This window comes from Dermochelys coriacea, chromosome 24, assembly GCF_009764565.3.
Source record: "Dermochelys coriacea isolate rDerCor1 chromosome 24, rDerCor1.pri.v4, whole genome shotgun sequence".
Lineage (NCBI taxonomy): Eukaryota > Metazoa > Chordata > Testudines > Dermochelyidae > Dermochelys > Dermochelys coriacea.
Window position 1 is genome coordinate 13,415,743 of NC_050091.1, and position 12,300 is coordinate 13,428,042.

A 12,300-nucleotide genomic window follows, 5' to 3' on the forward strand; every position below is an offset into this window, starting at 1 on the left:
CCATGACTGCCCCCTTGATCTCCCCCCTCCCAGCTGTCCCCATCCCCTCTCTTCATCCACTCCAGATAGAGCCAGTTGAAATTATTTGTGGGTCCTCTTGTCAGAGGCCAGGTGCTCCCATCACGCTGGGTATTGCACAGACCCTGACCAAGCTCAGGGGCCCCATCATGCCAGGCAGTGCACAGATCCACAGAGAGAAACAGGCCTGGCCACAGCAACCTCACATTTAAACAGAGAAATGTTTGGAGTGGAAACTGAGTCACGGGGCAATGACGTGAGTTATCCAAGCTCCTCAAACAGTTCAGTGGCAGAGTCTGGGAGGCAGCCCAGGAGTCCTGACTCCATGTCTGTCCACTAAAACAGACTCTTGCAATATCCTTCCTTTAAAAAAAGGTCTTTTGGTTTGTTACTGGTCACTTCTTCCTCTGGTGTTTTGACGGCTTTTTTGTTGTTATTTCAATCTTACTTTTTTTGTCCTGGGGAGTTGCTCTCCATCACCAGAGGTTTCCATAGGGGGGAATCTTTTGATGGGGTTTTGCCTGCTCCACTAACTCACCTCCCAAAATGGCCCAAACCAGACAAAACCTCCACTTCAAAATGAAGCCGGATGGGAGACGATTCACTTTCCAAAATTCCACTATTTTAAAAAAATGGGGCAGGGGGAAACAATCATTCATTAACTTTTTTTAACAAAGGCAGGAATAGCCAGCTCCTTTGGGAACCAAACAGCAAGAAGGTTATTTGGGAATTTTAGTTAGGTTGGGGGGTGTCTCCCACTCTATCTCTGCATCCAGGACACCCCACTACCCATTATCCACCTCCCCTTGCCTAGAAATCTAACTTTTCAGCAAGAAGCAAATGTGCGGTTTTTTTAAAATATTTGATTTAGTAACTGACTGATTTAGTAAAAACAACTGATATTACGTAAAACCAAAAAAAGTTCAGGCAGAGAATAGACACAACAAATCTTGCATCTTGGCAGGGGGTTAGAGGAGATGACCCTGGCGGTCCCCTTCTAACCCTCTGGCTCTATGCTTCTCAGGTCTTTGAACCATCGGTGACATTGGCCTGCAAGTATTTGATCCTACTTGAGTTCAGTTCAGGATCTGGGGAATTTATAAACTCTGAGGAGATTATAAACTCTGTGGCTGTCTCTCTCTGTTCTTGTCCTCTCCTAGAGCCCGTTTCATTGCTCTTCCTTCCTTTACTCAGTACAGTGTCTGTGCTTCCCCCGTAGAGCCCTGAGGAGAAGGAGGGGATATTGTGACTGCAACTCCTCCGGGAATGGAGTTCCTCCCAATCCTCCTCCTGGTGCTGTGTGGCATGGCCTTCCTCGCCAGGGTGCCATTGAATGGCTACGTCCTCTTCGTTGCCTGCTGCCGTGTGGAGAGGACAGTCAGTGCCCTGTGGTTCTGGAACCGGGCCATGGCCGATTTCATCTTCATCATCTTCCTGCCAATCAGATTAATCTACAACAGCATCCTGGACTTTGACTGCACCTGGAGGCTGAGCAGCACCATCACCTCCCTCCACATGTTCTCCAGCGCCTTCCTCCTCACGGCCCTCAGTGTCGATTGCTGCATCCTCGTGGCATGCCCTGAGTAGGCCCAGAAGCACCACACACTCCCTCTGGTTTTTGGGGTGGTTATGGGCTTGTGGGCCCTGTCTCTTGGGTTCAGCTTGAGGTATGGTGATCTCTCAGAATACCTGCTCCCACATCCCATGATGAGCAGATATTTCCATCCAGATGAAGGCAGGGTGAAGGCTGCAGTTGTGATCCAGTTCCTGCTTGGGTTTCTGATCCCATTAGCCTTGATCTTCTACATCGTTCTAGCTGCCAAGATGAGAAGGAACAGGCTGATTCAATCCACCAAGCCACTCAAGATCCTTCTTGGCTTCATCCCGACCTTTTTCCTCTGCTGGCTTTATTTTAAACAGTTACTGATCCATGAGAGGACCTTCCCTCTTATCTCACAACAGCTTACTTTGCTTAAGAACCTTTGGTAAAGAATCTTGTTAAAGGCCTTCTGAAACTCCAAGTACACTGTATCCACTGGATCACCCTTGTCCATATACTTTTTGTCCCCCACAAAGGATTCTAGTAGATTCGTGAGGCGTGATTTCCCTTTACAAAAACCATGTTGACTCTTCCCTAACAAATTATGTTCATCTGTGTGTGTGATAATTCTGTTCTTTACTATAGTTTCAACCAGTTTGCCCATTACTGAAGTCAGGGTTAGCAGCCTTACTGGCCTGTAATTGTCCCCTGGAGCCTTTTTTAAAAATTGGTGTCACATTAGCTCTTCTCCAGTCATCGGGGACAGAAGCTGATTGAAATGGTAGGTTGCGGATCACAGCCAGTAGTTCTGCAGTTTCACATTTGAGTTCCTTCAGAACACTTGGCTGAATATCATTTGGTCCTCATGACTTATTGCTATTTAGTTCATCAATTTGCTGCAAAACCTCCTCTAATGACACCTCAGTCTGGGACAGTTCATCGGATTTGTCACCTTAAAAGAATGGCTCCAGTTTGGGACTCTCCTTCACATCCTCAGCCGTGAAGACTGATGCAAAGAATTCATTTAGTTTCTCCACAATGGCCTTATCATCACTGAGTGCTCCATTAGTATCTTGATCGTCCAGTGGCCCCACTGGTTGTTTAGCTGCCTTCCTGCTTCTGATATACTTCAGAAAAAATTGCTATTACTTTTTCAGTCTTTGGCTAGCTGTTCTTCAGATTCTCTTTTGGCCTTCCTAATGATATGTTCACTTGCCAGAGTTTATGCTCCTTTCTAATTTCCTCATTAGGATTTAACTTCCACTTTTTAAAGGATGCCTTTTTGCCTCTCACTGCTTCTTTTACTTTGTAGTTTAGCCACAGTGGCACTTTTTTGGTTTTCTTACTATGTTTTTTAATTTGGGGGATACATTTGAACCTCTATTATGGTGTCTTTAAAAAGTTTCCATGCAGCTTGCAGGGATTTCACTTTTGGCACTGGATCCTTTAACTAACTTCCTTATTTTTATGTTGTTCCCCTTTCTGAAATTAAATGCTACCGTGGTGGGCTGCTTTGGTGTTTTCCCTGTCACAGGGATGTTAAATTTAATTATATTATGGTCACTATTACCAAGCGGTTCCATTATATTCACCTCTTGGACCAGATCCTGCGCTTCACTTATGACTAAATCAAGAATTGCCTATCCTCTTGTGGTTTCCAGGACTAGCTGCTCCAAGAAAGAGTCATTTATGGTGTCAAGAAACTTTGTCTGCATCCCATCCAGAGGTAATATGTCCCAGTCAATATGGGGACAGTTGAAATCCTCCCTTATTATTGAGTTTTTTATTTTTATAGCCTGTCTAATCTCCCTGAGCATTTCACAATCACTATCACCATCCTGGTCAGCTGGCTGGTAATATATCCCTCTTGCTACATTCTTATTATTTGGGCATGGAGCTCATCTCCTGCTCTGGGGCTGTGGCTGCCCCGGATGTGGGCGACCGTCTCTGCAGACGGGATCTCAGACCCTTCGTCATGAGCGGTCCCAGAGCTGAGCCGAGCTGTTTGAGGCTTGCATGGAGCTACCCGCTCCCCTTAGAAGCCTCCCCAGATCCCTCTGGCCCCTCGACCCTGCTTCCCAAAGCAGCCTCCCCAGATCGCTCTCTGCCCAACCCATCGGTGCTACACCCCCAGAACTGAAGTGGTTCCCATCATATACAGGGTTTAAAGTTTGATTCAGTGGCTCTCAGCAGCCCCACTATATACATTGTTCTAGGAACCCTGACCCCACCCCACTCCCCATAGCAGCCCCCCCAAACTCCTCCCTATCACTTGTATAAACAGCCCCCATGCCACACCCCAGAGGTGGCCACATCTCAGTGGGAAAAGACCCTATAGACCAGTGGCTTCAAATCTTTCCAGACTACTGTACCCCTTTCAGGGTTCTCATTTGTCTTGTGTACCCCCAGGTTTCACCTCACTTAAAACCTACTTGTTTACAAAATCAGATATAAAAATAAGTGTCACAGAGCACTAGTACTGACAGATGGATTACTTTCTCATTTTATCATATAATTATAAAATAAATCGATTGGAACATAAATATGCTACTTACATTCTAGTGGACAGTACGTAGAGCAGTATAAACAAGTCATTGTATGAAATTTTAGTTAGTACTGACTATGCTAGTACTTTTTATGTAGCCTGTTGTAAAACTAGGCAAATGATGAGCTGATGTACCCCCTGGAAGATCTCTGCATAACCCCAGGGGAACGTGTACCCTCCTGGATCTCATTCTGCCCCCCCCACCCCTGCTGCCCCCATTCCCTCCCCTCATCTGCTCTGCATAGAGCCAGTTGAAATTATTTGTGAGTTCTGTTGTCACAGGTCAGGGTTCCCCATCATGCTGACTGTTGCACAGATGCTGACTGAGTTTGGGGGCCCCATCACCTCAATCTCTGCACAGACCCACAGGGTGAAACAGGCCTGGCCACAGCGAGCTCAAACTCTAAACAGACAAATGTTTGGAGGGGAAACTGAGGCATGGGGCCATGACGTGATTTGTCCAAACTCCGCAAACAGTTCAGTGGCAGAGTCTTGGATGGAACTCAGAAGTCCTGACTCCACATCTATCCACTACAATAGACTCTTGCAGTATCCTTCCTTTAAAAAATGCTTTTTTGGCTTGTAACTAGTCTCTTCTTCCTCTTGTGTTTTGACGGGTGGCTTTTTTATTGTCTTACTTTTCTCCTCCTTGGAAGCTGCTCTGAATCACTTGAGGTTTTTACTGGGTGAGGTCTTTCAGTGGGGATTTTGCCCACCTGGCACCACTAACCCCACCACCGCCAAATGGCCCCTAACCACACAAAAACTCCCCTTCACATTGAAATGTTGGGGGAGAAGAATGACTTTCAAAAATTCCAGTATTTCAAAGGAAAGGGGGGAAACGATCATTTTTTTTTAGCCGGAATGGGAATAACCAGTTCCTTTGGGAAACTAACAGCAGGATGATTATTTTGGCATTTTCTTGAGGCTTCCAGAGATGGGGGTGTCTCTCCTATCTCCATCTCTGCATCCTGGACGGCTCCCCACATTTTCCACCTCCCCTTTCCTAGGTATCCAACTCTTCATCAAGAAGAAAATGTGTGTTTTTTAAATATTTGCTTTAGTCAAATAAACAATATTATGTAAGAATAAAAAATGTTTGGGCAGAGAATAGACACAAGTCCTGCATCTTGGCAGGGGGTTAGACAAGATGACCCTTACAGTCCCTTTTAACCCTAAGGTCTTTGAACCATTGATGCTATTGGCCTACAAGGATTTGAACCTATTTGAGTTCAGCTCAGGATCTGGGGAGTTTATAAACTGTGAGGAGATTATAAACTCTGCGGCTGTCTCTCTCAGTCCATGTCCTCTCCTGGAGCCCGTTTTATTGCTCTTCCTTCCCTTGCTCAGTACAGCGTCTGCACTACCCTGCCGAGCCCTGAGGAGAAGGAGGGGATATTGTGAGTTCAGCTCCTCTGAGAATGGTGTTCCCAATCATCTCTCTGGTGCTGTGTGGCATGGCCTTCCTTGCCGGGGTGTTGTTGAACAGCTACGTCCTTTTTGTTGCCAGCTGGCGAATGGTGAGGACAGCTAGCACCGTGTGGTTCCAGAACTGGTCTCTGACCAATTTCATCTTTATTGTCTTCTTACCCCTTAAATTCACCTCCATTTTCATCCAGGACTTAGACTGGGTCAAGAGGCTGAGCAACACAATCACCTCCTTTCACATGTTCTCCAGCGCCTTCCTCCTCACAGCCCCAGTGTCGATCGCTGCATCCTCGTGGCACGCCCTGAGTGGGCCCGGAACCACCGCATGCCCACCCTGGCTTTCATGATTGTTATGGGCTTGTGGTCCCTGTCTCTTGGCTTCAGCTTGAGGTATTGTGATCTCTGGGAATCCCTCCTTGCACCAGCCAGCATCAGCATGAATTTCCAATTGTATGAAAGGAGGGTGAGGGCTGCCGTTGCGATCCAGTTCCTGGTCGCCTTTCTGATCCCATTAACCTTGATCTTAATCCCAACCTTTTACATGATTCTAGCTGCCAAGCCGAGAAGGAACAGGCTGAACCAGTCCACCAGGCCACTCAAAATCCTTTGTGGCTTAATCCCGACCTTTTTCCTTTGCTGACTGCCATATCACATCCTCTCCTTCCTGTTGATTTCAACCAAGTACCCCCTGCCTTTTCTTGTAACAGAAAGCAATTTTCCTTATATCCTGGCATATTTCAAGAGCTGCCTCAACCCCATCTCCTACCTCATGATGGAGGAAGAGTTTCTGAAGTACCAGCAATGTGCATGCAACCCCCAAACCACCAACAACTCAGGACTGGAGCTGGCTGAATAGGGGAATGGATGGAATTGTCAATATTTGCATGGAGAAAGAATTTTATTAGCTGGGACACATAACATTCTCTTGATCCCAAAAATGTCTTTTTAGAAAGAGATTTTTTTTGCCTTATTCAGAGAAGAGCCATGAGAATGATTCCAGGATTAGAAAACCTGCCTTAGAGTGAGAGTAACAAGGAGCTAAATCTATTTACCTTAACAAAGAGATGGTGATGGAGTGATCTGATCACAGTCTGTAAGTAGCTATGTGGGTAAGATACTTAATAATGGGCTCTTTAATCTATCAGAGGAAGATCTAACATGATCTAATGAACCCTAGTTGAATTTAGACAAATTCAGACTGGAAAGGAAGTGTAAATTTGTAATGGTCAGAGTAATTGACCATTGGAGCAATTTCCCAAGGGTCCTGGTGGATCCTCCATCACTGACAATTTTAAATCAAGCTAGGATTTTTTTTTTAAAACTCTGCTCTAGGAATGGTTTGGGGCCAGTTCTCTGGCCCATGTGACCTGGGAGATCAGATGAGATGATCACAATGGTCCCTTCCAGCCTTGGAATGTATGAATCTGACATTTAAAAGAAATATATAGATTTTTGGTTTTGTTCATTTTTAGATTATTTTGGGGCATTTGTAATTTATAGTCTGTACTTTTCTACGTCTTTGTTTCGTTGTTTTTGTCATCATGTCATCTTTGCACCCAGTGGAGTTCCAGCTCTTCTTCTGTCTGGTGGTTCCTGAAGATCAACGGGTCTATGAAACAAAGGGCAACATTTTCAAAGGAGTCTAAGTCCTATTTTTAAAAGTGTTTTGGCCCATAGGAACCTCGCTGAGAATCAATGAGAACATAACGTAAGAACATAAGAACATCCCGACTTGGTCAGACCAAAAGGCCATGTAACCCAGTATCCTGTCTTCCGACAGTGGCTAATGCCAGGTTCCCCAGAGAGAATGAACAGAACAGGTCATCATCACGTGATCCATCCCCTGTCGCCCATTCCCAGCTTCTGGTGAACAGAGGCTAGGGACACTATCCCTGCTACTAGTTCTTGTGTTATGAGAGGGAATAAACAACACTTCCCTATTTACTTGCTCAACACCTGTCAGGATTTTATAGATTTCTATCATATCCCCCCTTAGTCGTCTCTTTTCCAAGCTGAAAAGTCCCAGTCTTGTTAATCCCTTCTGATACGGAATCCGTTCCATACCCCGAATCATTTTTGTAGCCCTTTTCTGTACCTTTTCCAATTCCAATATAACTTTTTCGAGATGGGACGACCACATCTGCACGCAGTATTCAAGATGTGGGTGTAGCATGGATTTATATAGAGGCAATATGATATTTTCAGTCTTATTATCTATCCCTTTGTTAAAGATTCCCAGCAGTCTGTTTGCTTTTTTGACGGCCGCTGCACATTGAGTGGATGTTTTCAGAGAACTATCCACAGTAACTCCAAGATCTCTTTTTTGAGCAGAAACAGCTAATTTAGACCTCATCATTTTATATGTATAATTGGGATTCTATTTTCCAATATACATTACTTTGCATTCATCAACATTAAATTTCATCTGCCATTTTGTTGCCCAGTCACCCAGTTGTGTGAGAACCCTTTGTAACTCCTCACGGTCTGCTTTGAACTTAACTATATTGAGTAGTTTTGTATCATCTGAACACTTTGTCACCTCACTGTTTATCCCTTTTTCCAGATGATTTATGAATATGTTAAACAGCACTGGTCCCATTACAGACCCCTGTCTCCATTCTGAAAACTGACCATTTATTCCTACACTTTGTTTCCTATCTTTTAACCAGTTACTGATCCATGGGAGGACCTTCCCTCTTAGCTCACGACAGGTCACTTTGCTTAAGAGCCTTTGGTGAGGGACCTTGTCAAAAGTCTTCTGAAACTCGAAGTACACTGTATCCACTGGATCTCCTTTTTCCATATACTTTTTGACCCCCGCAAAGAATTCTAGTAGATTAGTGAGGCATGATTTCCCTTTACAAAAGCCATGTTGACTCTTCCCTAACAAATTATGTTCATCTATATTTGTGATAATTCAGTTCTTTACTATAGTTTCAACCATTTTCCCTCTACTGAAGTCAGGTTTACTGGCCTGTAATTGCCCGGATCACCTCTGGAGCCTTTTTTAAAAATTGGTGTCACATTTGCTCTCCTCCAGTCATCTGGTACAGAAGCTGATTGAAATGCTAGGTTACATACCACAGCTAATAGTTCTGCAATTTCACATTTGCGTTCATTCAGAACTCTTGGGTTAATCCCATCTGGTCCTGGTGACTTATTACTGTTTAGTTTATCAATTTATTCGCAAACCTCCTCCAATGACACCTCAATCTGAGACAGTGCCTCAGATTTGTCACCTCAAAAGAATGGCTCTGGTTTGGGAATCTCCCTCACGTCCTCAGCCATGAAGACCGATGCAAAGAATTCATGTATTTTCTCTGCAAGGAACTTATCATACTGGAGTGCTCCTTTAGCACCTCAATCGTCCAGTGGCCCCACTGATTATTTAGCAGCTTCCTGCTTCTGATGTACTTCAACAATTTTTTGCTATTACATTTTGAGTTTTTGGCTAGATGTTCTTCAAATTCTTTTTGGCCCTCCTAATTATATGTTCACTTGCCAGAGTTTTATGCTCCTTTCTATTCTCCTCAGTAGGATTTAACTTCCACTTTTTAAAGGATGCCTTTTTTGCCTCTCGCTGCTTTTTTTACTTTGTTGTTTAGCCACAGTGACACTTTTTTGGTTTTCTTACTATGTTTTTTTAATTTGGGGGATATATTTGAGCCTTCATTGTCTTAAAAAGTCTTTAAAAAGTTTCCATGCACTTTGCAGGGATTACACTTTTGACACTGTAGCTTTTAATTTCTGTTTAACTAACTTCCTCGTTTTTGTGTTGTTCCCCTTTCTGAAATTAATAGCTACCGTGGTGGGCTGCTGTGGTGTTTTCCCTGCCACAGGGCTGTTAAATTTAATTATATTATGGTCACTATTACCAAGCGGTTCAGTTATATTCACCTCCTGGACCAGATCCTTTGCTCTACTTAAGACTAAATCAAGAATTGCCTCTCCTCTTGTAGGTTCCAGGACTAGCTGCTCCAAGAAGCAGTCCTTTCATGTGTCAAGAAACTTTATCTCTGTGTCCCATCCTGAGATGATATCTACTCAGTCAATATAGGGACAATTGAAATCCCCCATAATTATTGATTTTTTTTATTTTTATAGCCTCTCTAATCTCCCAGAACCTTTCACAGTCACTATCACCATCCTGGTCAGGTGGTCGGTAATATATCCCTACTGTTATATTCTTATTATTTAAGCATGGAATTACTATCCATAGAGATTCTATGGTACAGTTTGGTTCATTCAAGATTTTTATTTCATTTGATTTTACCCTTTCTTTCACAAATGGTTCCACTCCCCAACCTGTATGACCTATTCCGTCCTTCCGATATATTTTGTAACCAGGTATTACTGTGTCCTATTGATTATCCTCATTCCATGCCTGTTATATCAATATCCTCATTTAATGTGAGGCACTCTAGTTCATTTATCTTATTATTTAGATTTCTAGTATTTGTATATAAGAACTTGAATGTCACTTTTTAGTAGGGTGACCAGACAGCAAGTGTGAAAAATCGGGATGGGGGTGGGGAGTATTAGGACCTACGTAAGACAAAGCCCCAAATATCGGGACTGTCCCTATAAAATCGGGACATCTGGTCACCCTACTTTTTAGCTGTCTGCCATTACGTGATATAATTGAATTGACTTAGGCTTCTATGGGTGAGATTTTCAAAAGCTCCTATAAAAGAAAAGGAGTACTTGTGGCACCTTAGAGACTAACAAATTTATTAGAGCATAAGCTTTCGTGAGCTACAGCTCACTTCATCGGATGCATCCGATGAAGTGAGCTGTAGCTCACGAAAGCTTATGCTCTAATAAATTTGTTAGTCTCTAAGGTGCCACAAGTACTCCTTTTCTTTTTGCGAATACAGACTAACACGGCTGCTACTCTAAAAGCTCCTATGTGAGTTTATCTTGGACTGTCAATGGGAATTTGGCACCTAACTCCCTTAGCCACTTTTGAAAATCTCTTTATTGCTAAGTCTGAGCCTTCAAACCTCATGAGCCACCCCCTAAAACATCATGAGATAGGTTTGAATAGAAGTGCATTTGGGTTCTTCTTTTTTGCCTTATGATTTTTTTAGGGAGCATTTCAGTCTTTTCTCTGCAGCAACGAAGGCTAGAATCTTACCCTCTCCCCCCCAAAAATTGAAATTCCCACATCATCATATGATTCCAAGATCTGGGGCTTGGAGGAAAACGACAAGCATGGCTAATGTTGCAACCAAATTATAATAGTCGGTGATGGTACAAAACTCCACCAAAAGTTTTGAAACACCAGAAATATCAAGCTCTGATTGAGAAGCCAATGGAGTGAGGAGGTGTTTAAAATATTGGGGACTTTTAATAAAGTGTGGGTGACTGTGGCATGCTGTACCTCAAAACAGCACCCTGGAAACCCCATTTTCATCACTGTCATATAAATATGAACAAAGTCTGCCTTGTGAGGTATCATTTTAAAAATATTGATCTGTTGAACATTAATATCCTGGTGGATTATATGTGCTGTCATTGTATGTAAGGTTGTGAAGTTTTGCTATGTGTGTGTTATTGAAATAAGTTGTGATGTTCAGAATAACCACAACCAGCCTTTCAGGTGGAGGAGCCAGACAGTGTTAATGGCTCATCAACATCCATCCAAGAATTCACTATCTCACAGAAACTGTATACAATGGAGTTTTCTCAGAGAAAACATGTAGACAATGGAGACTGTTTGACCCCAATCATAGCAAAATATATTTCCAACAAGCTAGAAAAAACTACAAAAGAGGGAAAGTGACATCCCCACTTGGCCTCACTCCCCCCACAACTCAACACCTGGAAACATGTCTGGAGAACAAAGACTTCGAACTGGAGAGGGGGTCCCAGGCTGGAGGAGAGTCCCAGCCTGTTCATTGAGGATGTGTCATAGAATCATAGAATCATAGAATATCAGGGTTGGAAGGGACCCCAGAAGGTCATCTAGTCCAACCCCCTGCTCAAAGCAGGACCAAGTCCCAGTTAAATCATCCTAGCCAGGGCTTTGTCAAGCCTGACCTTAAAAACCTCTAAGGAAGGAGATTCTACCACCTCCATAGGTAACGCATTCCAGTGTTTCACCACCCTCTTAGTGAAAAAGTTTTTCCTAATATCCAATCTAAACCTCCCCCATTGCAACTTGAGACCATTACTCCTCGTTCTGTCATCTGCTACCATTGAGAACAGTCTAGAGCCATCCTCTTTGAAACCCCCTTTCAGGTAGTTGAAAGCAGCTATCAAATCCCCCCTCATTCTTCTCTTCTGCAGACTAAACAATCCCAGCTCCCTCAGCCTCTCCTCATAAGTCATGTGCTCTAGACCCCTAATCATTTTTGTTGCCCTTCGCTGTACTCTTTCCAATTTATCCACATCCTTCTTGTAGTGTGGGGCCCAAAACTGGACACAGTACTCCAGATGAGGCCTCACCAGTGTCGAATAGAGGGGAACGATCACGTCCCTCGATCTGCTCGCTATGCCCCTACTTATACATCCCAAAATGCCATTGGCCTTCTTGGCAACAAGAGCACACTGCTGACTCATATCCAGCTTCTCGTCCACTGTCACCCCTAGGTCCTTTTCCGCAGAACTGCTGCCGAGCCATTCGGTCCCTAGTCTGTAGCGGTGCATTGGATTCTTCCATCCTAAGTGCAGGACCCTGCACTTATCCTTATTGAACCTCATTAGATTTCTTTTGGCCCAATCCTCCAATTTGTCTAGGTCCTTCTGTATCCTATCCCTCCCCTCC

The 12,300-nt window shown here is 43.7% G+C and overlaps 2 pseudogenes; both read left to right on the plus strand.

The window, feature by feature from the left end:
- The first annotated feature begins 1,284 nt into the window (after window positions 1-1,284).
- LOC122457378 lies at window positions 1,285-3,339 on the plus strand (annotated as a pseudogene).
- A 1,882-nt stretch (window positions 3,340-5,221) lies between these two features.
- Window positions 5,222-6,520, plus strand: LOC122457389 (annotated as a pseudogene).
- The last annotated feature ends 5,780 nt before the right edge of the window (window positions 6,521-12,300 follow it).